At 46.3% G+C, this 25,524-nt stretch overlaps 1 protein-coding gene across 2 annotated transcripts in view; it reads right to left on the bottom strand.

Moving 5' to 3' along the window:
- Positions 1 to 25,524, bottom strand: part of Zbtb16 (zinc finger and BTB domain containing 16) — a 176,327-nt gene that overhangs the window by 123,941 nt on the left and 26,862 nt on the right. The gene's annotated exons all lie outside the window — the stretch shown is intronic.

Here is a 25,524-nt window from a genome sequence, read left to right on the forward strand (position 1 = left end):
CCCATGTACTGGAAAGTATGTTCTGTTCCTGGAAAGGATTCTGATAAGAACTGAAACAAACTCAAAAACTATGTGGCGGCGATCAGCACGGGCTTCCACCCACCACAAAGCCACAGCCAACCCCACTGCCAAGGCACGACCCACCATCTAAGTGAATTACAAGAAATTTAAAAAAATAACCAGACAACCAACAGGTCTCGAAACTAAGCTCAAACTAGGTGTGGGTGTCTCGAATCTGGAATCCCAGCACCCACGCAGCCAAGGCAGATGAGCCCCGAGTCCTGAAGCCAGCCTGGGCTAAGAATGAAGTCACATCTATAGATAAATAAATAAACAAATAACTTTTTTGTTTGTTTGTTTTGTTTTGTTTTGTTTTTGATACAGGGTTTCTCTGTATAGCTTTGGCTGTCCTGGAACTCACTCTGTAGACCAGGCTGGCCTCGAACTCAGAAATCCACCTGCCTCTGCCTCCCAAGTGCTGGGATTAAAGGCGTGCGCCACCACTGCCTGGTGAACAAATAACTTTTTAATTTAAAAATAAAAAACAATTATCTGTGTAGACAGAAGCTCCCAGTCTCTAGCCGACCAGATGGTTTCCCTCCCATGCCCTGTGATCCAAAACAACATTTCTACCTCTGTGGTTTTGGTTAGAGTCAGGCCTCACAAGTACACAAGGCTGGCTTAGAACTCACTCAGTAGCCCACACCAGCTTTGAACCTGTCATTCTCCTGGCTGGGAATATATAACTTCCAGTCTTCATCCACTGTTCTGTCTTTCAAAAAGCACTCATGCATCGCCCCTTACCTTGAGGTAAAGAAGTATCAGAGACACTCTACTACAGCCAGGTAATTTTAAATTTACCTACTTGTAAAAAGAATAAAATTTGACTCATTTCCTGAACACATACTATGGAGACAGAAATAGTACTAGCTGGCTGGGTATGGTGACACACACCTCTGTAATCCCAGCTCTTGGGAGGTAGAAGAAGGAATTAAGAACTCAAGGCTAGCCTTGAGATACATAGTGAGGCCATCCTGGACTACACAAAACTCTATCTGCAAAGCAAAGCGGAACAGGCAGATGCCTCAGTGGACAAAGGTGCTTGTCACCAAAACTTGATGACCTGATTCAATCCCCAGAACTCATGCTAGACTTCCACAGGCTGCCCTCTGACTGTCGCCTGCCTACCATGGCATCCACACATATGACGGCCCATGTGCTTCCCACACTCATACGTACACATGATATACATCCACACACATATATGTAAAAACGTATAAAACAAGTTCAATCTGACTACTATTAATTGTGTGACATTTTGTTAATGACTGACTAGATGGGTGAATGGATGGATGTACATGCAAACAGAAGAATAGAAGGCAAGCTTCAGCTCAAGACAAATTGGATATCTATCTAGCCAACATGGCTACCTTAACACTTGCCATAGAGTCAACTCTGGGAATAACTGTGCCAAGATCAGAAGAAGGACAAAATGGGCAGGCAAAACGGAGTGACAAGATAACCCAGAAGGATCGTTTGCAGAATGTCTGTATTTTGTTGTTTCTTTGTTCCTGAACAGATCCAAACCAAACAATAGCCTCGAAGAGTGAAGACTGACTCTCCTGTCCACATGGCCGAACTCTAGGCAAAGTGCAGGCAGATATGGGAGAGGAACTGGTGAGCTCACCTCTGGAAAATGATCATAATGATGGGGTCAAGCATAGTGGCTGAGCACAATACTCACCACTCTAGCATCCTCTCTCACTTGGCACTCGTCCTTTCCTCCTTCCCACAACTCCAGCTGATTTCCAAGCCAATATCTAAACCTAACTCAGGGCCCAATACCTGCAGTCTTGGCTTCGGAAAAGGAGAGAAGGATGGATGAGTTGATCTTACTGGTATCTTAGTGACTTACAGTTAGCTGACAGAGATGGTGGAGAACCAACTGGGTAAGAAATATGGCTGGCAGAGATAGCTTGGAGAGCCCAAAGAAAAGAGATGGCAAGTAGCCTTCAAAGGAGGAGGGTTAGACTCACAGATGTATTGTTGGCATAAAGCAGGAGGTACCGTCAGCAACATTTTAGAGACAGCAATTCAGCAAGGCCTCAAGGCTGGGAGGGAGTAGCCTTCTAGACCTGCAGCTCAAGAACGGGTCTCAGAATATGGAAACCCACATGCTTCAGATGCAAGCTAAACTCTGGCCAGGGGTCCTCAAAAAAGGACAGCCTTTATGGGAGAAAACAACCTCTGACATCATATCACCACATGCGCACATGCGCTCTCTCTCTCTCTCTCTCTCTCTCTCTCTCTCTCTCTCTCTCACACACATGGTTCAGATACATGTTTGCTCTCTCTTTCACACACACATACACACACTCCCTCTTCCTGTTTTCATCTTTCTCTTCCTCTCATCCAAATATTCTTCCCAGATTCTAATTCTAAACTGTGATCATCATGGGCTTTATATTACCCATTCTACAAACCTCATTGTGACACTTTTTGCGTTAAATGAGTAAGATTGTTATATAAAATGACCCAGAATCAAAACTGTAAAGTAACAGACCAGGAAAATACTTTCCTATGCACTGGGCAAGTGACAGACTACTACCTAAACAGCAGGCATGGAGACTCAAGTATGTAATCCTGGCACTCTAAAAACTTAAGCAGAAGGACTTCTGTGGGCTCAGGGTCAGCCTAGACTACAGGGCAATTCCCTTTAAAAAAACAAAACAAAACAAAAAACCCCACAGAACATAACAAAAGCAAGCAAGGGAAGGAAGGAAGGAAGGAAGGAAGGAAGGAAGGAAGGAAGGAAGGAAGGAAGGAAGGAAAAGGAAAGGAAGAAGGAAAGAAGGAAGGGAGAAAGGCAAGTCTGTTTTACCCATTTTCCCCCCTGTATTCCTTAATTTTTGTATATGGCTTTTAAAATATATACTATTTAAAATATTTTCATCTCTTTCCCCTAAAAATAACACATCTGACAGATGAAAACAAGGGATTCTTTCTCAAAGAGGGTCTAAGGGCTCTGGAGGAGGGGGGAAGGGAGGAAGAAAGTGTCTCCGCAGTAGCCAACAAAAACACTCAAAATAAATAAATTCAGCATTCTGGCATCTGCAGACCCAGAAAAGGTAGACTACAGATTAAGTTAATTAGGAAAACCGCCAACAGCACCAAGAGAAGACAGGAGAAAGGCCACATGTGAAGGGAGGGTGAAACAGGGACGTGTTGTCCAAACAGGGGTGTCAGAACAGCATGTGTCAAATAACCCCCAGAGGACTTGAGGCAGGGCTCCTGGTCTCCCTAGGACACAGTGGTCTCCTCATCCCATTCATGGCGTTTGTTCTGGCCAGGGTTCTCAACCACAGGAACATCTGTCCAGAAGGAAGCAACTGAGGTCAGGGGGCCGGGCAGATCTCAAGATATTTACGGTGCTTTCGTGCAAGAACAGTCCCATGAGCTGTCTCCGATGGAGGACCATGCCACGATGACGGGCAGTGCTGGCAGGGTCTCCCTCTTCCCATTGGTCTAGGATTGAGGAAAGGACAGGAAGAGGGTTGAGAGGGGAGACAGAGATAGAGAGTTTAGGGAACTCAGCCAATTATAGAGGTTGGCTTTCATTTTCAAACTGGTGCTTAAATACCAATGATATTGCCTTTAGCTCTCTAAAACTACAGTGTAATTAGGTTCAGTCAACTTAACTTAAAACATGCCCAGTCATTAAAATTTTTCTTGATCCAGCCAAGTGTTCCCCCCCACACATCTCTTTCTCCCTCCCTCTCTCCCTTCCTCCCCTTCCCTCCTCCCCCTCTAAGCCAAAAGTACATGATGTCTCCAAAAACTAATAAAACACACGTCACTGCTTTTCAAAGACTGGCCTAGTGTCCGGTGACCTTCCTTAAAAGATAATGTTCTCACAATTAATTAATTTATGAATAGTTCCCCCCCCAACATGCACAACAGGTTCCATGCAAATTCTTGAGCTTTTAAATTATACTGTTAATGAAAGCAAATAAAGGCAGTTAAAAGGCAATTTGCTCAATTGGTGTTAATATTTAAGCACAGCATGTGTAAAAACAAGATCACAGAATTCAGTTTTTACCAAGAAAACTTGCATCTAACTTCATTTCCAAAAGATCAAACGCGTTACCCAGAATCTCAATCCCTGTACCCTTCAGCACCAGGTAATGAGGCTTTTTATTAAGTAAATATTTCACATTAACCTCATCCGTTTCTATCACTTAGAAATTCCAATCTATAAAATCAAATCAGCTTAATCATGTTTAGATTAGATGCTGCATCCTGGAGGCAATTGGAATTGTTTACATCTCTCCTCTCCTTGGCACACTGGAGCATCAAGATCTGAAGGTATCAGGAGAGAAGACAGGAAGGCTGCGGCCCCTTCCCACGCCCATGGCCTCTCCACGATGCCCATCTCTTTGCTTAGAATCTGTGTCGGTGAAATCAACCCAGCAGCCTTGGCATCTCCACACATTCTTTCATATGAGCTGACAAAAGCCCTAAAGTCTGCTGCCCTGGGCTCTGCCAGCTCCAGAGTGCTCCCTGAGTCCCTAGGAAGAGAAGATGACATCCGGGTAGAATGAAAACCACGGAAGCCCTTCATGTTTGGGGGTGTGCATGTAGGTTGTCCCGTGTGAACATTTTATAGACCACCCTGTAGCTCAGAATCACGGAGGAAGCATGAAAAGGAGAACGGAAGAAAGCCAGCCAGAACGAGAGTCTGGTTTTCTATGGAATTGGGGGTCCCCAACAAAAAACCCAAAGTACCTCCACAGCACTCACACATACCCTCCACAATCCCCCACACCCTCCACAGCACTCACACATACCCTCCACAATCCCCCCACACTTACTCTGCCCCTGATTTCTGAGAGCACATCTCTCCCAAATGATGATATTTTCAAAAGCGTTTCTTATGAGGAGATAAAGCTGAAGGACTTGGAAGTCCCTGAGTGTGTGCTTTTCTGAAGTATTTGTGTATGGCAAGCACATGTTCTCTCTCTATCTCTCTCTCTCTGTCTCTCTCTCTGTCTCTGTCTCTGTCTCTGTCTCTCTCTCTCTCTCACACACACACACACACACACACACACACACACACACAGGCCTTTTTAAAAGACTCATCATTTTCCCTAAAGATTCTAATCACTCAGCCAACTAAACCAGGATTTCCATATTTTACCCCAACACATGACACTGGGTGCCACTCCCAGAGAGAATCAGTCCAACACATGCCATGTCATCTCTATGAAGCCTATTTTCTGCTGAAAGCAGTGGAAGCCACAGGCCCTGGACTGCTGTGTCTCAGAAGCCAGTCCTTGGGCTTCCCTCTCCCTCTACTCTGCCCTTTCTCTCCCCTCCCCTTCCCACCCACTCCTAAGCCTTTCTCTCAAATCCTCCCCATGGTATTCTGATGTGAAACAGTCTCCATGTTTATCTTCGGCTCACTTCAAGGCCGAAACCCATCCTGAGGAAATACATTCCTAACCAAGGCAATGGAGAAACTATGTAAACATCTGGGTGTCCCTGTGCTCCTCAACCCTGGCCTCAGGCAATTCCAACACCCTCAAGTCCCAAGTGTCTCCAAATGAGGGTCACTAGTCATGTGGGACGGGCTGGGCCAGAGAGTCTGAAATGCCAGAGTAAGAGACAGACATATCCTCCCTAACCAAAGACCTGGCTAAGTTGATGGTGTTACACCTCAAGGCACAACAGTCTGACCTCACCACAAGCCAGCCATGACTCTCGAAACCATTTTCCACAGGGCAAAAGAAACCTGTGAGCCAAGGAACGACATTCCTTGGATAGTTGTCACCCTTAGATGGGGAGCTACTGACAGGACCAAGGAACCTTACTGGAGAAGAAAAGAGACATGCCAAAGATGAGGGGGTGCTCAATCTCTCCTACTTCCTTTGCCCGAGCCACCTTTTAAAGTGCAGGGTTTAGCTAAGTCAAGCTGAACATGGGTTAGCATATATGTCTGCCCTCTTCCCACAGCCGTAGTGGGACAGGCCCACCGATGAAGCAAAGTGAAAAGGGATACAAAGAGAGTTAAGGGGACTTCTGAAAGGCAAGGAACCTCCTCCCTCAGAGTCTGATCAAAAACTCTTTCGAGTTAAGAGTCAAGAATCCGAGCACAGTTAACACAAATTGCTGTGAAGGCTGCCTACCTAAAAGCACATTCTTTTAATTATGTTTAGGGGTGTACCTATTTACTTTAATGCGCATGCCTGTTCTGTCTGTATATCTATATGCATATGCACCATGAGCGCATCTAGTGCCCTGGAAAGCCAGAAGATGTCAAATTCTCCGGAATTGGGGTTTCAGACAGTTGTGAGCCATCATGTAGATGCTGGAATCTGAACTTGGGTTCTCTGTAAGAGCAGCAAGTGCTATTAACCACTGAGCCATCTCCCTAAACTCTTATTCTTATCTATTTATGTATATGTGTTGGGAGCTCTCCCCCAACCGGTGTGTGTGTGTGTGTCTGTGTGGTGTGTGTGTGTGTGTGTGTGTGAGAGAGAGAGAGAGAGAGAGAGAGAGAGACCCGAGGATGCCTGCTGAAGCCAGAAGAGGGTGCCAGATCCAGATTCCTTGGAGATGGAGTTATAGGTCGTTGTGAACTACCTAATGTAGGTGCTGAGAACCGAACTGCTGTCGTCTGCAAGAAAGGCAAGTGTTCTCAACTGCTGGGCCATCTCTCCAGCTCCCAGTATTATTTTTATATAGTGATAGTCCAAATGCAAATTTTGAAATAGTAATAAACGTGCTTCAGGCCCAGGGATCGAGTAAGGTCTTTATCCATGCTCAGCTGTAAGCTATCGTTCTCTGGGACCATGGCAAACAAGACTAGGGACTTCACTCACAGTAAAAGGCATGTCTTAGCTCCTTCACATACAGCTCTGTGACGATGGTTTCACCCTGACAGCTGTAATCTTAACCAGTGTACCTCAGAGACCCTCCTATAGTCTCATTCAGAAAAGCCAGGGGAGTGGTCCTTAAAAACAATGTAACTTCAGAAGAGGGCCAGTAGCACAGCTACTGCTAAATCATGTAAGTGTGACTCTTGAGAAGCTGGGTCTGTCCCACTCCTTTCCCCAGTTCCTCTTGCTATTACTCTCCGTGCTCAAATCTATCTTAAAATGTGTTCTTAATGAACTCCAACTCATTCTGAACCATTCTGAAAGTTTAAAATCCGGATTAACAGAGATCTCTAAAAAAGGATGCCCGAGGCTGCTACTTAGTGGCAAGCAAGCTGTATCTAGTCTGCACCCCACTGCCACCAACTCGGGGAAAGAAGAACCACGGTCTGATGATAAAGGTGGCCCTGCCTTGGACTAGTCGGCCCATCTCAAAACCAAGGGAGAATACAAGCATGCATTACACGGATAGACTAAGCAATCAAAAAACCCCAAGTCTCAATTCTAGCTACCAGCTTCAAAGCATAGGCTAAATATCCAATCACTTTGAACTTCTCATCAGTAGAAATGAAGTTTCTCATCTGTCACAAAGGATGCAGAAGCCTATCCTGGAGACCTGAATGAAGCCACGTGTCTGATCCCTTAGTTTGGAGGCCGTGGGTGGCCGCCTCTCCAGATCTAAGGAAGAAAGGAGCCACCTCTTCCATAACCCTTCATCAAACCCCGCTGGCAATTTCCTAACGGCTCGTGTATCTCAGGAGGAGTGCCAAGTTTCACCATAATATTAAAGTGAACTCCCTCCAAAATCAAGAGGCAGAGTGCAACACACAGACCTGTTGGTAAGTGTAGGGTCATTAAGTCTATAAAATTCAGATGCTGTGGCCACCAATAGCAGTCAGAGATGTTATTTCACATGTGCACACTGGGCTGTTTGTTTGTTTGTTGGTTGTTTGTTTAAAGAAAAAGGACCTAAGAGGCTGGAGATGGTGTGTTCTAATTCCCAAGGCACAAGACTCAGAAACAGCTTTCTAATGGTGGGGAAGGTTTTGTACATTCAGTTGCTCTTTGTCTCCTCTGTCAGAACCTGGGGTCCCAGAGCTAAAGCTGGCACCAAAAAGCCCATTCGGGGCTGCTACCTTACACACCCAAGTTTAAATAGCTCAGTGAGTTAAACCTGGGAACTGATGAGTGAGCAAGACACGGGGTTCCCGCCAGCCTTTTGGCTCACAGAAAACAAGCAACATTCTCCCCCTTTCTACAGTGACTGTTTGCTAAGGAAAAAGCAGCAATATCTGTAAACACAAAGGTGAGAGGGGATGGAGATCTCATGCTGAGGAGGGCAGGCTTTAGGAAACCATGACTCTCAAATCTCTCATCGAATCCATACCAGGTTAATCTGAAAATCCGCTCTACAAGCAGGGGACAGCAACAACCTGAAGAGCAACGAAAACATGCCCTACGGGTAGGCTGTCACTAGCTACCCCCACAGACCCAACCATAGTCCCGATCCTCATCAGAAAACATTTGTTCCAGGTCCCTTTTTCGCCATCATGGTACAAAATCCAAAGCACAGGAGTCTCCCAAGGCATCTGTATCACCTAGCACAGGGAAAGCACTGGCCAGATACCGACCCCAGTGAAAGAAAGAAATGGTTGAGTAACATCTACTAGCTGCTCAATGGTTCTTCTTGAGAAAATACAGCATGGCGACCACACTGGTTGGCTGGAAAATGCCATGCACTTTAGAGAAAAGACACCACAGGAGAACAGGGCTCCTTGTAATGTGGACCCTACCCACAGCAACAACTGGATTTCCCCTCCAAGAGGGACAGAAGACGACAAGAGTTACAACAGCCCTGGATTTGAAAGGTTTCATCATGTGTCCTTAGGTTTAAAATGTTGTTTTCTTGGCATCATCAGAAATAAGCAGCAGCTGCCGCAGTCAAGTGGAATGCTGAGCCCCAGGTGCTCCAGCTAGTGCTTATGTCATGGGATTCCCACCTGAACCCTGGAAGTTGGGGAGCACGACTTGGCCTAAGTCACTGACCTGTCAGGGACTCCATGGGCTTATCTCTCATTTTAAAAAAGCAAAGCAAAGCAAGGTGGTGTCCTCAGCACCCGGGATCCCTGCAAGAAGACCAAGATTCTACTCCCTCTGCACCCTACCCCTTCCCAAGTCTGGCTGCAAGATGCAACCATTGAGGGAGGTCAGAGGTAGAAGGGCTGGGCTGGGCTCCATGAGCAAGCTGTAAGATCTTGGATGAGGTAGGCACGGTGGCACCCACCTGTTATCCGAGGACTGGGGCGCTGGGGGTGAATTCAGGGAAGGAAGGTTGGCAGGCTCTTGTCTATAATGGTTCCAAGTTCCAACTGGACCTAGAGTAAGATCTTGCCTTAAGAGGAGGCAGGGAGACGAAAAAGGAAGACGAGGAGGAAAGAGAAGGAGGAGGAAGGAAAGGAGGAAGAGGAAGAAAGCTGCAGACAGGACTAGCAAGGACAAGGACCAAACATTAATCAAAAATGGTTTTTAAAAAATGCCAAGGGCTTGAGACGTTCACAACATTTTTTAAAGCGATAAGGGAGTAAGGAGAGATAAGAAGGGACAGGATCTCTTTTCCATCAGGAAAGAGGAGAGCCAGCCAAGATGAGATGGCTTAGCAGGCAAAGGCACCTGCCGCCAAGCCTGACAACCTGAGGTTTTTGATCCTTGGACCCTCATGGTGACAAATGGCGTGTGCACCTACCCACATGCACACACAGAAAATAATAATAATAAAAAATGTAGTTATCTTTTTCTTTTAATGAAGACAGAGTGGAATCAGAGATACCCCCCCATCAAGAAGAGAAACAGCCTTTTCTTCTAAAATCCCGCACTGTTAAAGGTTAATACAGGCGGGCGGGGTGGAGGGTGGTGCAGGGAGATGTGTTAGGAGAGAAAAACATTATGCAATATTAGAATGCTACTTTTATTTTAAAAGCTATCATGTGTAAAGCATTAGTGGTTTTGAAATTGCATTCTTGAGTTAATTAAATGGACAATCTTTTATACATAAAAGTGAAAGAAAGCAATTAAAAGCTAAATGAAGAAAAACCGTCTTCCCCCCTGGTGATGGGGCTACCCCCAATCCCTTTGTGTTAACTCTGAGAAAAGACAAGAATCCCTGCAGAACTGCTGTCCAAACGCCTCTTTTACAGCACTCCGGGTGACAGTTGGAGAAGTATTTGTCTTCTCCTAAGTTTACCTATGAGACTGTTAGAATAAGAGAAGGAAGAGAGATGGTAAGGGAGGGGAAGTGGAAAAAAAAACCTCACCTAAGCACAGTTTATAAACAAACAAGAAACCCAGAGACAAGCCAGATCTAGGCCTTAATTGAAACCTACATAGATATCCCACACCTCTTTTCAAAAAAAAAAAAAAAAAAGCCTCCACCCAAGGTACAGCCCCACCCAAGGTTTCAACCTCAGAGAATTAACTCAAGAGGTTTGGGCTGACCGGCCAGCCTTAGCTCACATGTTTATAAAAGCCTGAAATACATTCAGATAACAAGATTAAACTAAGGTTGATTGACTCAAATGGCTTTCTACCCACACCGCTGTGTTCACCTTACAGGTGCCAAATTCACCAAGAGGTCTAACTTCTTTGCAAATGTTTCTCTTCCGTGTGGGTAGATGGCTAAGATCTGGGTTAGAATTCGGACCTGGCTCTGCAAATAGGCTACAGACCAGACGGGAAGTACAGCTTCAGAGGGGTAACCAGCCTTGATCTCAAGGGAACCTGCAATGAGAAACTCTCTGGACTTCATCTTGTCATTCCACATAGTTAGATTGGTCTGAAGTCCAGATGATAAGAGACACGCCTTTCTCTGTGGCTTCAGACATAACTAAAATGTGTGCTGGCCAGTGGTCACCAAATAGAAGGGGTCTGCACAGAGCCCAGTGCCAAGGACCAGCATCTCTGAACTACTTTCTTTCCTTGGGGAGTGGCAAGCAAGGTAGACACAGCCTGGCCTGGAACCTGTAAGAACTGCTCAAATCAAGGGGGCCAGACATAAGGGCTGACATGCTTCCCCAGGTATCTGGGTCCCTCCCAGCCTAGCAGCCTGTGTCTGCAGGCTCACACTTGCTTGGTGTCTACTTGTAAAACTCTGCTAGACCACTCCCTGTTCCGATTCTGTCTTGTCAGCCTCCTGAGTTGAAACATTTAACTGCAAACAGAATAGAGTTAGTCCCAAGTTTTCTACACAGGCACAACTGAGATGAAACAAACAAAATCTAAACTACTCTGCAATCCAAAAGGCTGCTCTTTAGAAGGTGACCACACAGCTGCCTAAATGGATTCCTACCCATTCCTCCTGCCTCTCCAGAAACAAGCACAAACTGGACCCCTTAGTCCTGGTGCTACTCTAAGAAGAAGCAAGGAGTGAGAAAAATAAAGAAACCTGAGTGGTTAACCCACAAATTCAATTATTTAGCCCCAACTCAGGAAAGAATGGCTTGTCAATTTCTCTTTGATTTGCTGAGCTGGGAACCCAAGGGCGGGGCTGAGGGTAGGGGTGGGGTGGGGGTGCTGCAGGAGTAAGCAACCCCACAGACAGCCCCCTACACCCCCTTCAGAGACAGAGGGCCCAATCTGGTTTGCTCCTGTCAAAGCCTCCCTCTGCTCAGTGGTTAAGTCGGTCTGGGGCCTCAGCTCGTGAAAGGAATTTAGGATGAGTTAATCGTTACCTCTATCTTGGCCACGCATCTCCCCGTGCCATCTGATAAGAGGCCGAGAAAACATCCTGTTTGCAGAGAGGGTTAGATACTGATGCCGGTGGGGGAGGATCAACGACCCTGAGCCACAAGGAGTTAATCCCCTAAGAGATAGGGGCCTGGGCTCTCTGGAAGGTTCAGAGAAAGAGAAGAGAAGAAAGGCAGCCCTGGTTGTAACATGTGGTCACCAAAACTCTCTTGCAGGTTGAGCGTCTTTGGCCCAATTGAAAAAAGCAGCCACCCGAGCTTCTTTAATCCTCCCAAACAAAACATGCGAAAAAGAAATGTTTGTCTTTTCTTTTCTTTTCCTCTTTTCTTTTCTTTCTTCTCTTTTTAAGAGAATGTGAGTCGGCAGACTTTTGAGGTGATGTCTGGCAGTAAGTTAAGTACTCCCTGAGCCTGCCTCATTCCCCTCTCCCTATCATCTAAGCTGAGCCTGGACTCCACACCATCTCCACTCTCATGCCTGCTTCCCACCATACGGGAGAAGGCTCTCAATGGCTTCAAGGTTCTCTTAGCCCCAGCCTCTAGCCATCAATAACCACAGTGCTCTGCATCACAGTGAAAATAATGATCAATACAATGACGTGCCATCTGGTGACACCGCCCATGGAGAAAAGCAAGACCTAACAGTGGGCAGGCAGAGTGCCTACTCTGGGTGGGATTGATCAGCAAGGAAGGAGCTGTAGGTGGTTCAACCGTCACTCCCGTTCCAGGATACCTGGCATGCCGGCATGAGTTGAACACATCAGGCCTGAGCTGGAGCGATGGCATGGGGGGCAGGGTGGGGGGGGTGTCTAAGAGTACCTGCTGCTTCTGCGGACCAGAGCTTAGTTCCCAGAACGCATATTAGACAGCTAATGCCTGTACTTACAGCTCCAGGGGATCCGGCACCCTTTTTGGCTTCTGCAGGCACCCATGCACATGTGCACATACAGAAATATACACAAAAAGAATTTTTCAAAGATGAATCTTTTTTTTAATGTGTCAATCTCAAAGAGGGAGCCACACAAGAAGCTCTAGGCTTGGCCCCCCTTTTCTTCCACTGCCCTAAGCTTTCCCGCCTATAAAATCCTCCAGGCACCCAATAAATAATTAAATGGCTGTTTACCTCTTACTCAACCACACCATGGGATGACAAGACCAACTAGGGCTATCAGCAAAACACATCCCTCTGCCTACACACACCAGAATGATCCCCTAAGCCCAGGCCTATGCACTCAGCAAAGTGGGAGGCAGGGGGGTGGGGGAGGTTGGCGGGACAGAGCTATACCTGGAAGAAAGGAAAACTGCGTATAACCTTTTCCCTCACCTACCCACCGGCGTAGGCAGTGCCTCCCCGTCTGCTGTGATGGATGAGGAGGGTGATGACGGATGACAAACCTTTCTCCTGAAAACCCGGGAGTGAGAAATTTGCCCAGGAGCTGGAGGACAGTCCATGCATAAAAAGCCAAGTTGCACATTAGGAATAGCAGTTCTGCGGGCTCCGGAGACTACAGCCCAATGCTGCCAGCAACTCCCCAGTCCCTTCTAGCCAATGGAGAAAAATGCTTCCTCTGAGTACGTTTTAAGGATTTGTTTTTCCCTTTGAAAAGAAAAGCCAGGGAGAGTCCTCGGGACAGGGCAGCTGGGGTCTTGTCTCAGAGGTCTGTGAGTGGTTCTGTCCTAGCCTTTGCTTTGAATTCACAACCAACGCTAGAACCCAGAGGACCATCCCAGCAAGAAAGTGGCGTTCGATGCTGAGGCTGTGGACAGGGAAATGGGTCAGTCCAACAGATTTCTGGTTGGTAGAGCATAGCCAGGTTTGTGAAGAAAGGGCTTTGAGCTGGGGAGAGCCTTAACCCCATTCCTCTCTCCCAGGGGCACAGCATTTCCTCCTTCATCATATACATACATATATATATGTATGTATATCCTAAGAAACAAGTAAGCATATATATCTCCATTTGTGCCACAGCATGAAAAATACAAAGAACTGAATTCAGATTTTCTGCTGTCAAGATAAGATTTGGAAAACTAACATTTACCTTGTACTACAGTAACACTGAGGAATATAAACACACATGCATTTTTGTTTGACATTTGCTTACTTGAGTGTTTGTATGTATGCTCCCAACACATACTCACACACCCTTGAATGAGTTTCTGTGTGGCACGGATGTTCTGGCTCCTGTGGAGGCCAATGGGCATTGGATTCAAAGAAACCAGAGCTACAGGCAGTTGCGTGAGCTGTCTGGTATCGGAGCTAGGAACTATTCTTAGCATAGCAGTACGCACTCTTAATAGATGAGCCATGTATATAGATCCAGTCCATGTATATGTGTTTTTAAAATGTGATCTCCACAATGACCTCACCAGTTAGACAGTATCGCATGCCCTTCTCACAGGGTAGAGTCTCATTCAAGCTGAGTCTGACATTAAGATGCTTGAGGGGTAGGATACAGGATGCAGTTTCCAAAGCAGCCAAGCTCTTGCCTGAGACTCATCTTGACTCCAAAATTTAGACTCATGTAGCTCAGTGTTGCCCTGTTCAGTCACAGATTTCCGTCACACCTCTAAAAGAAATTTGGTTAAGCAGATAAACCAGTTGAAAGTATCATGATTGAGCTGTCAAAGTCAGGAGAGAGCTGAATCAGAGGCAAGCGTTCCAAATCCTGGCACAGAAGATAATACCGAACCCAAGCCACAACAACAAAAAACAATTCAGAGTGTTTCTTGTTGCTGGTGTCTTCTGAGTCCCCCAAGTTCAGGCCCATGTGAGTATCTCATTAAAAGGACTTTGGGGTGGCCCACACTCCTGTGCTCTGACTAGGTACCCAAGGTAGCTCTTCTGAGAGCGGAGAGTGTGACATCATCCAGCCTAGCTCTGAGTTGATCATTATCCCAGTTTCGTGAAATGTTAGTAATTCCATGAAGCACAGTGTGTCACATCCCATAAAAGGGCGCATCGGAAAGATCAGTGTGGGCTGGGCATGTAGCTGGGCTAAAAGGGTGCTTGCGTTGGAGGCACAGAGCCCAGGGTTTGACCCCCAACAGAGAAAGAAGGAGATCACTTCCTCAAGTCTCCGTAATCCTCAACAAATCTCCTGAAACCAACAAGGATTCTCATGGGGTTCCATCTGCTTCCAGCATTCCCTGAGTAGACACAAGAAGAAAGGGGCCAGCTTGCTGACACCCCAATATCACTGTAAGACTGCAGTTCCCTGAAATGGAGTGTGTCATACGCATCCAACTCAATCTTACTTTAAATACCTTGTCATCTAGATAGGCAAAGATCTACAAAATTCAGACAAAAATATTAAGTATACATTCATCTGCTTAAATAGGTCAATTACCATGCCTAATGTCCAATGGTTAAGGAAGAGGGTGTGTTCTTTCTTTAATTCCTAGCTCCCCAGGCTCTCCTACCTTAATCCATCTCCCTCCTATTTTTTTGCATCATCTTGGACTCTGCATCAGCAGAGAGAGGATCCGATAAGCCACCTACCATCCCGTGGAAAGTAGAAAGAAAAGAGACATTTTGCCACTATTGATTAAAGAGAACCTGCCAATCTGGATTTTAAAAACACACAAACACAACCATGAGACCTCAGAATACATTAGTGTCATTAGTAGGTCATGTCCACCGTCCACGTCCACGAGACTGAATATTCAGGGCATCCACCTAAGCGGCAGCTGCCTCCCGGCGTGCTCTGTGAGGAGGCTGTGCTTCTCTTTAAAAACTCACTTTTTGGCACAGCAATGATGCCGAGAAGGCCTGTCTGTTTGTCTGAGTGACAGAACATGGAGAGCAGGAGAGAGAAAGCCCATGCTTCATACAAAGGTATGGAACACCATGGGGTGTGTACCACTGGCACACCCAAGCACACCGGCACAACGCAGGTTTTATGCCTGGCATCCAGTGGCTCCCGCGCAGTCTGTTTAGACACACTTGTTCCCTCTCAGTCACTTGGATGAATAAGAGGCGATGTATTGATGCTACTCTTTTACAAAACGGAAGGCTGAGTGTTGAGGACCCAGGCTGCCATCCTCCTCTCTCCCAAGCTGCCAGCCTCATGCACCCTCACCCTCCAACACATGCACAACCATGCCTGCACACTCACGCTAACGTTTTGCTTCCTTGAGGTAGTCTGTTATTCAATGGCTTTAAGAAGCCTGGCCTGGTGGGAGCATAATGGCTCCCTCTTGTAATCCTGAGGCAGGAGGACTACAGTAAATTTTGAGATGTTTGGGGCTAGCCTAGACTACACAACTTCCAGGCCAGCCATATCAATGCAGCAAGACCTGCCCACCAGAAGGTTCAGTCACAAACTAGTCTTATCTACTATTAAAACCCACCAGCACTAGCCGTGGCAAGGCACACCTTTAACCACAGCACTGTAGAGGCAGAGGTAGGAGGATCTCTGAGTTTGAAGCCCTCCTGGTCTACAGAGTGAGTTCCAGGACAACCAGACTTACATCTTGGTGAGATCCTTCATTCTTGTCTAGCATGCATGAAGGCTCAATCCCTAGCACCATAAAAATCTGCTGTGGTGACACACACCTATAACTCAGTACTCAGTGACTAGAGGAAGGAGCGGAGGACAGGGAGGGGTCCAAGCTCATCCATGGTATACAAAGTGAATCTGGGACCAGTGTGGCCTCCATGAGACCCTGATTTGGGAGAAAGAAAGGGAGGGTGGGCAGGTGGGCCAAACCTCACTAGCCACAGGTTGGTGTGCTCATTTTTCTGTGTTTTCATGTTGTTTTAGGTTTTTTTGGTTTTGAGGGGCTTCTTGGTCTTGGTTTGGTTTGGTTTGGTTTGGTTTGGTTTGGTTTGGTTTGGTTGTTGGGTGTTTTGTTTTGGAGACAGGGTTTCTCTATGTAGCCCTAGTTGTCCTGGAACTCAGTCTGTAGACCAAACTGGCCTCCGACTCAGAGATCCGCCTGCCTCTGCCTCCTGAGGGCACACACAGCTGCATGCACCACCACCACTGCCCAGTTGCTATTTTCTTATTTTAAACCAGGAAGATCAGAGGGGTGGAAGTAACAGAAGTGGAAGGGAAAAAAATCTAAGCAACACCTGCAGGTCTGTATTCCTGGCTGCAGGCCTTCTGTCAACGGACCACATTGTAACATTATAAGATGCTTACATACAAATAACTTTCACACACACACACACACACACACACACACACACACACACACACACACACGACAGAGGATCCACCTCCCTTTGTGCTAACAACGCTGGGGCCAGGGGAGTGGGGGGGGGAGGTCATGGGTTGTGAGCACTCTTTCCAAGCTTAATTCTACTCTTGGAAAAACTAAAATCGATATCTGTGCAGCACGTCTCTCTCCCCGTTAAGATCTCGGGTGTTTTAGGAGGATGCCGGCTTCTGAAATGCAGCCTTAACAAACAGAACATTGCTCAACTGTTCTAGAGGCAGGTGTCATAAACAAGCAGCCACATGGCAAACATATTGATTTCCCAGGCCTTATCTCACAGCAACCAGTGCTCAGTTACCAGGCTACTTTAATATGTAATTTACTGCAGGGAGAGGAAAGCAGGCCCGAGGATGTCTGAAATATTTACTGGAGAATTCGCCAGGGCCACAGAGGCTTGCGAGCAAACATGCAGAATCCTGCCTCAGAAACCAGAAATGAGCCTTAGCAGTCCCTGAGTGTTGAAGGAATAAGACCCCACCCCTTTCTTCTGGTCAAGACCCCACTTCTCCAGCATGATGGCTCATCAGTTGGCTAGGCTGTGAAAACAGGGGCCCTTCCCCACCTTTATCCCAATACAGGTGCTTAATTAAGTTCTGAAGAGGAAACGCCCTCTGCCCTCTTCCAGGGCTCCACTGCCCACATAACTCAAGAATAAGAGGCAGAGAGGTTAGGACTCCAATGCTGGCTTCTCTTCAGACTCAAGAGACTGTCAAAGAGTTAGCTGCTTCTTTTTCTTCTTCTTTTAATTTAAGTCAGACTTTTTATATATCCCAAGCTGTGAAACACTAAGAAAGATCCAACACTAATTAAAAGCAATCAATGTATAGTTACATTAAGTGGGAAAGCAGCTATGTGTCTGGCGTTAAAGGTTGTAAGATTAAAATAAACCTAGAAATGCCAAATGATGGTTTTTTTTTTTTCAGATTCCCCACAAGTGCGCCCACACGCCTGGTACTATATATATGGTGAGCCCCATACCTACACATGCTGGCCATTGAGCCTCCAGAAGCCCAGAATGAGACTGCTCCCTGTTCCGTGCCTTGGGGGCACAGGGAGGCTGGGGAGGGGACTTCTCTTCTAACGACTTTGGGGAATTTGGTAGTTGTCAGCTTTGCCTTTCTTTGGGAGTTTTTACTTTTTCATTTAAGTGGAAATCAAATGGAGAAGAAAGAGCAAAAAAAAAAAAAAGCTGGGGTTGGGGGGAGTTTATTCTGCTCTGAAACTCACAAAAATCTCAGGCTAAATTTGCAACAGGTTGTAGGGTAGGTTAGCCCTATCACAGGAGGGGAATGTAAGCCTGGAAAAAGCCTGCTCACAAAGGGGCCAAACCTAAACTCTCCTAAACCTCTTGTGTAGCTTTGCAAACTGGGTTGAATGTCCTTTCTAACTAAGACAAGGATAATTTTTTAATTATTTAGGGGAGGGGAAAAAGAGGCCTGGTCTGGGCTGGTGCAGCACGCCTTTAACCCCAGTGCTAGGAAGGCCAAGCAGGCAGATCCCTGAGTTTCAGGCTAGCCTAGGCTGCTTAGTAAGACTTCGCCTCAAAAAACAAAACAGCCTGCGGGGGGTGTGATAATAATGCATGCCTTTAATCCCAGCACTCAGAGGCAAAGGCTGGCAGATATCTTAGTTCAAGACCAGCCTGGTCTATAGAGTGAGTTTCAGAACAGCCAGGGTTACAAAGAAACCAACCCTGTCTCAGAGAGAGACAGAGAGAGAGAGACAGAGACAGAGACAGAGAGAGAGAGACAGACAGACAGACAGACAGAGAAAGAAAAAAGAAACAAAACAAAAGCAAGCAAGCAAAAATGTTTCATTAAAAAATACCAGAACAAGGAGTAAATATAGAAATCCAATTAAAATTCTATCAGAGGTCAAGTACCTATTCAGTGTGGCCTGAGAGATAACACACTTTCCTATGGCGCATGCTCTGCCTGACAGCTATTCATAAACACAAATGACAGTTCAAACGCTGTAACCAGCATATCTGATAAAACTGGCCAAATAAAGCAAGGGCTGGGGATGCAGCTGGGTGGTAAAATGCTTGTCCAACACGTGCAAGACCGTAGGTTCAATCCCCAGCACCCCAAAACAACTAAAACTGCTATTCTCAGGGAGGGGTGGGGAGGGACGGAGGGATAAAGCCTCAGGGTGCCACATTTGCTTATGTGACAAAGGAACAAGGCCAGTACCATAAGCAAATGCTTTAAATCTGCTAGATCTGGCAAGGCATTCCTATAATCCCAGCAGTTGGGAGGTTGAGGCAGGAGGATCACAGTTAATTCAAAGTCATCCTGACCTACATGGCAAAACACTGACTTTTAAGAACAGTAGTAAACCGGGTGTGGTGGCGCACGCCTTTAATCCCAGCATTTGAGAGGCAGAGGCAGGCAGATTTCTGAGTTCAAGGCCAGCCTGGTCTACAAAGTGAGTTACAGGACAGCCAGGGCTACACAGAGAAACACTCTCAAAAAAACAAAAACAAACAAACAAACAACAAAAAACCCAACAACAATAATAAATGTGCTAATAACAATGATATTTAAAGGACAGTATGAGAAAGGGTGATAACTAACGAACAGGAAGGGAGAGAGTGTGTGTGCATCTGTGTGTGTGTTGGGGGGGGGGGGAGTATGCCTATGTGCTCCTGTGAACTAGCAAGAGGATTTTTTTATAGCATGATGCCCTAAGAATTTTCTAAGAAACTTTTGTCTCAAGCACCAGGTGTAGCAATTAGCATCAAACATGTTTTTATGATAGTAAAAATACACACAACATAAAATAGGGAGGTTTTCTGAACTGTTTTAAAGTGTGCAGTTCAGTGCCATTTGGTGCACGCATAAAACTCTGAAACCAACAGCATAAGCCTTCCAACTGAAGCTTGGTCCCCACAGAGCACGCGCCCTCCTCTCGTCTCGATTCTACTTTGGGTCTCTATGAGTTTACGTCATAGAGCGTTGGTATCTGAGCTTCAGGGAGCCATACAATATGTGTCCTTTGTGTCTGGCTTATCTCACTTAGCATCACGCCTCCAAGGACCATCTGTGGGATTCAACAAACCAGAATGTCCTTCCTTTTTAAAGCTGAATAGTATTCCACACAGTCTGTCTGCAAACCCATGTGGCGGTAAGCGTGCGTGGGTTGCTTCCACCTTCTGGCTATTGTGAATAGCACTGAGGTGACGAGGGGCGTCCAAGTTCTATTCACAGTCCTGCCTGAGTTCTTCTGGGTAGATATCCAGAAGTAGAATTGCTCACAAAACATATTTTTGTTCCATTTAAAGAATTTGCCTTTTTTTTTTTTACCCCCTTCTCTCTTTGGTATCCAACACTCTCATCAAAACCAAAAAAGGACAGAATTAGGCTAGGAAACTCGATGACGTTACTAAACCAGAAAGTCACGCAGAAGGTAGGTGGTCACAGACGCACCACCACTGCCTCATGACGGGGACTTCGCCTTACCTAACTTGACAGAGGAAAACTTAAAAGAGTTCAACGCCACTGGGGCAATTTAGTAAAAGACGTGTGGAGTACGGAGCATATTTTGAGCCAGTTAATGAACGCTTTCCATAGGCCCTCTCCACCCGGTACCTTTCAGAAAGTGCTGTAAACGCTGGTGTTTTCTCTAACACAGACATCTTCAAACTCCAAGGCCTGTGCAAAGGAACACCATGATGTTTACAGGGTAAATGGTCATACAGAGACACCCCGCGCCCCTGCCAAGATCTGGTGTCACCAGTTTTAACTTCAAATGCTAGCATAAAGCACATCTATTTCCTTGGTAGGGAGAGCACTTGCCATACACATGCGAAGAGGTACCCGGGGTGGGATGATGGATCCCGGAGAACCGCTGCATGCTCTCAGGCCAGCTAAGCTGGTATACACAGCCACAGACATGTCAATCAAAGGGGAAGGCAAGGTCCAGTGCCAAACTGTCCTCTGACTCACACACACACACACACACACACACACACACACACACACAGACAGGGACAGAGAGAGACAGAGACAGAGACAGAGACAGAGAGATAAGCGTGTGTGCGCGCGCACACACACACACACGCGCACACACACACAATTTTTTTTCTCATTTAAAAAGTGTGCCTATCTCTTTAAGATACTTGAGGGGTTTACACATCTCACCACAAGACAGAGATAAGAGATCAGCCAAACTCCCCGAGTTTTACTGAAAGCTGGGACCACATCTCTCCACTGTTCAAAGCTTGGCAACATATTTCAGATGTTCAACTGAAGAGGGAAAAAAAAGAACAAACAAAACAAAACAAAAGAAAAAAAAAGAGGCATGGGTTTTAGGTTTCTGCATGGGAATTTTGGAAATACATGGGAATTTTGGAAATACAGTATTAAAATGTCTATGGATTGCTCAGACCACAAGGAATTTGCTTTTCCTTAGGACAAAATTGTCCTCCCTCCCTTCCTCCCTCCCTCCCTCTCTCTCTCTCTCTCTCTCTCTCTCTCTTTCCTCTCTCTCGCCTTCTCTTTTTTTAATACAGTGTCTTAAGTAGATCTTTTGGAATTTACAAGATAAATACTGGTAATTTGATTCTTATCTTCTCCAAATCCAATTCTAAGCCAATTTTGTGTAAAGGACACTAATTATAGCCTACAGGGAGAGGAAAGGTAACCTATCAGAGAGAGTGCACTTGAAACACTTAAAAGGCTAGGAGACCCTGAAAAGTTAAATAGATTTCAAATCTATTGGAGTAAGAATAATAATTAGTTAAATGGAAATTATTCTCCGGGCCTGGTCTACTTCCCATGGGCACTTCGGTACCTTGTCAGCTCAGTGCCCAAGTAAGCTGTGGCATAGCAGCCCAGCCTGTGTGTGCTGTATGTCCATCTACCCGTCAGACTGGGCCCAGCAATAGCTTTTAAAAGACCCAAACATGAGCCTGTGGAAATGGCTCGGTCCGTGAAGCCCCTGATATGGAAACAGGGAAGACCAGAGTTCAGATCTCCAATACCCATCGCCGCTCGCCCCCAACACACACAAAAGTTGTGGCAGTTGCACCTGTGACCCCAGCACTGGGGCGGTAAAGACAGAAGAACCACAGAGTTTGCTAGCCAGACAGCCTAGACAAACGGGCAAGCTCCAAGTTCAGTGAGAGATACTGTCTCAAAAAATAATATTGAAAACAATTGGAAAAGTCATCGCATGTCAACCCCTGGTCTCCACATATATATGTACATACTTGTATGCTCGCTCTCTTTCTCTTGCTCTCTCTCTCTCTCTCTCTCTCTCTCTCACACACACACACACACACACACACACACAAGACACAGACTTGAGACAAATCAAGTATGGAGGGAAATTGGATCTTCCTGCAAAGACTCAAAATCTGCGCAAAGAACAGGTCTCCCGGTCATTGCTGATTATTGTCTAGTGAGACTCTGATTACATAAGACCTGTGCTCTCCCCAGGCGAAGCCTAAGGACTGTGGTGCCTGAGGCTGTGAGACGTGGGCACTTGTCTTCGTTCCTCACCACTCCTACCTCTGTGCTATTTTTCTTGGCCTTGGTCACGAGAGACAGTCATGCTGAAAGGATGCCCCCATTTCCATGTGACATTCCCAGGCTGGCTTGGGACACCTGAGCATCCAGAGATGCCTCACATCTTGTCCACACCTAGCTACAGTGACCTGCAGCCTGGTGCCACACGCCCTAGAGAAACTGCTTGGTTACCTGAGGGCCCAGCCTGGCTGAGGGATTATCAAAAATGGATTCTGGAAAACCACAACCTTCAGAAACTCAAGAGTTCAAAACGTCTCACGTTTTAAAACACCTTTTACTTCAGGAACTCTCCAGCCACAAAAGACTCTTGGGCCCGGGGAACTCAGGTGTCTGATGGGAAGGTGGGCAAAAAGATGTAAGATCCAGAGAGGTCCATCTTATCATGTCCCAGGCCCTAAGAACCACATCCTCCCACACGATGGGCACCTTTTCTAATTCACACAAAGGCACCGAGGGGCCTACTAGCAACGGTGCCTAAGCCCACACGGAAACTTGCTGAGCTGGTGGCCCCATCTGGAGGCCTCCCTCCCACTGCCTGCACACCCAAGTTTCCCACTGACCCCTAGAGGCATGGATACCTCCCAGACAGCCACGGCTTTGCAACCCACAGGGACGGCATATGTCCCTTATTAACCAAAAGAATTAAACCTCCCTCTGTGTTTGAGTGAACCCTCACCTCAGATTAGATAAGTGGACCCACTGGGTTTCTGTTTTACCACAAGATCCAAACAGCAGTATTTATGACTGCCTATGCTGACGTGCTAACCAAACAACGGTGCAGTAGCTACTGACATCAATACTATTCCAAACACACAAATACAGAAAGAAAAAAAAAAGTCTCGATGACTCCATAAGAACCAGCCCTTATACATGAGACGTGTCCCAAAGAGCTAGTATGATTTCTCTTCTCTTTTCTTTTTCCAGCGCTGCAGATGGATTTAATGTACAAAGAAAAAAATCTAAACCAAAAGACAGCACAGGGACAGGGAGAAGGGCCATGAGGAGTAAGCTGCTATCCATGGGGAGAGTGAGAGAAAGATGGAATCTCCTCCAGGGCTTATTTCCATGCAGAGTGAGGATGTCCATATGCCCAGACCATGCAACAAAGCTGGGGCTGGGGGTGGGAATCCCATCATTCCAAGCAAAGGCAGGACCAGGATCAGCCCTACTCAATGTCCTGACCAGGAACATAGTCAAGAGTAGCCAGAGCTGTACACACACACACACACACACACACACACACACACAAGCAGACAGACAGACAGACAAGCAGACAGACAACACACACACACACAGAGATGGATACATACACAGAGATACAGACATACAATACACACACACAGATACAGACATACAACACACATGGATGGACACACACACCAGGTTCTCTATCTGCCAGACAGTCCAGGCCTTTCTTTTACCGGCTCTTCTACCTCAACCCAAACTGACTGTTAGGACAAATTGCCCAGAAACACTCCCCACTCTTTGTAGCCAGCCCTGGAAGACCTAAGTGCACAAATACAGCACCCTTTCACCAAGATCAGTACTGGTAAGAGCTAAAGAGGCCTGCTTGTCTTGCTTTTCTCCACAGTAATGGACCTGAGACACAGGCTAGCATTCTGCCCAGCCCACCAGACACCAATGACCCTCAGGTCCCTGAAGCCCAGGCTGGCCTCAGGATGCCAAGGAAGCGGCAGTACATGGCCTGGTCAAGACTTAAGATCATCACAGGGAAAAATCATCCCCAAAGCCTGCTGCTGGACTTCGGGGAGAGTGAGAAGGTAAGACATGGGTTTCATTCCCTTTGTCTAGCAGACTGTGCAGAAACCAAAGAATCCACTCTCAGTCATAGCCACACATAGAGGAAACTGCACCAGCAAGCCTCAAGTGCAAACAGAAGCCATGTCACACGAGGGGCTAGGGGAAAGGGGAGAGAAATTCGAAGTGAAAAACCATCACAATGAAGTAGCAACCAAACTCATAAAACAGAGGAATCTCCTCCCCAGGCACCCTACAGATCCGCATCTACCTCTACCATGGCCACCAGCATCTACCCTGACAAGACCTGCCCCACACAGACTAAGAATTGGAAGTTCATGGCTAGAGTAGGCAGGTAGACTGACAAAGGCATGAGAAGGTGGTATTTATTCATTAAAACCACGCTGCTCTGTGTATATGGTCAGAGAGGAGGATGCACAGCCCCTAGCCCAACCCCATACCCCCAAGACAGTCTTGAGTTCTGTTTAGGAAAGGGGAAGAGAGAAGACAAATGAAATCTTAAATTTAGAGAGAGGGGGAGAAGGAGAGAGAGAGAGGGACAGAGGGGATGGATTCATGCTGGGTCTGGTGGCACAAGCCTGTGATCTTATCTACACATGAAGCTAAAGCAGGTGATTATAAGTTCAAGGCACACCTTGCTACAGGGGGCTCCAGGCCAACCTAGGCAATTTAGTGAGACCCTGTCTCAAGACAAAATAAAACAGATATAATGTCTGTGTGTATGGATGCTTGTGTGTCTGTTTATGTGTGTGGTGTACATGTGTACGTGTTAGTACACATGTATGTGCTTGCATGTGAAGATCATAGGTCAATACTGCCTTCCTCAATTATTGAGGAATTATTGTCTCAAGTTTTTTGTTTTTTGGTTTTTTTGGTTTTTCGAGGCAGGGTTTCTCTGTGTAGCCTTAGCTGTCCTGGAACTCACTCTGTAGACCAGACTGGCCTTGAACTCAGAAATCCGCCTGCCTCTGCCTCCCGAGTGCTGGGATTAAAGGCGTGCGCCACCACGCCCGGCTTGTCTCAAGTTTTTTAGACAGTCTCCCATCGAACTGTAGGTCTTTGGTTTCTCTCCTAACGGGCCAATGAGCTTTAGGAACACGCCTATCTCTGTCTCCCCAGTGATGGGATTATAGGCACAAACCTTTGTGTTTCAGATCTAAACTTGGGCCCACTATGCCAACTGAACCATTAGGTATATGGCTCAATAGGACAGCACATGATTAAGATGTATATGGCTCTCGATTTTATAACCAGCTCCACAAGAGGAAAGAAGAGGATGGGAGGGGAACATAACAAAGTGATTAACAAATTTCTCTTAAC

The sequence above is a fragment of the Mus caroli genome, chromosome 9 (genome assembly GCF_900094665.2).
Source record: "Mus caroli chromosome 9, CAROLI_EIJ_v1.1, whole genome shotgun sequence".
Classification (NCBI taxonomy): domain Eukaryota; kingdom Metazoa; phylum Chordata; class Mammalia; order Rodentia; family Muridae; genus Mus; species Mus caroli.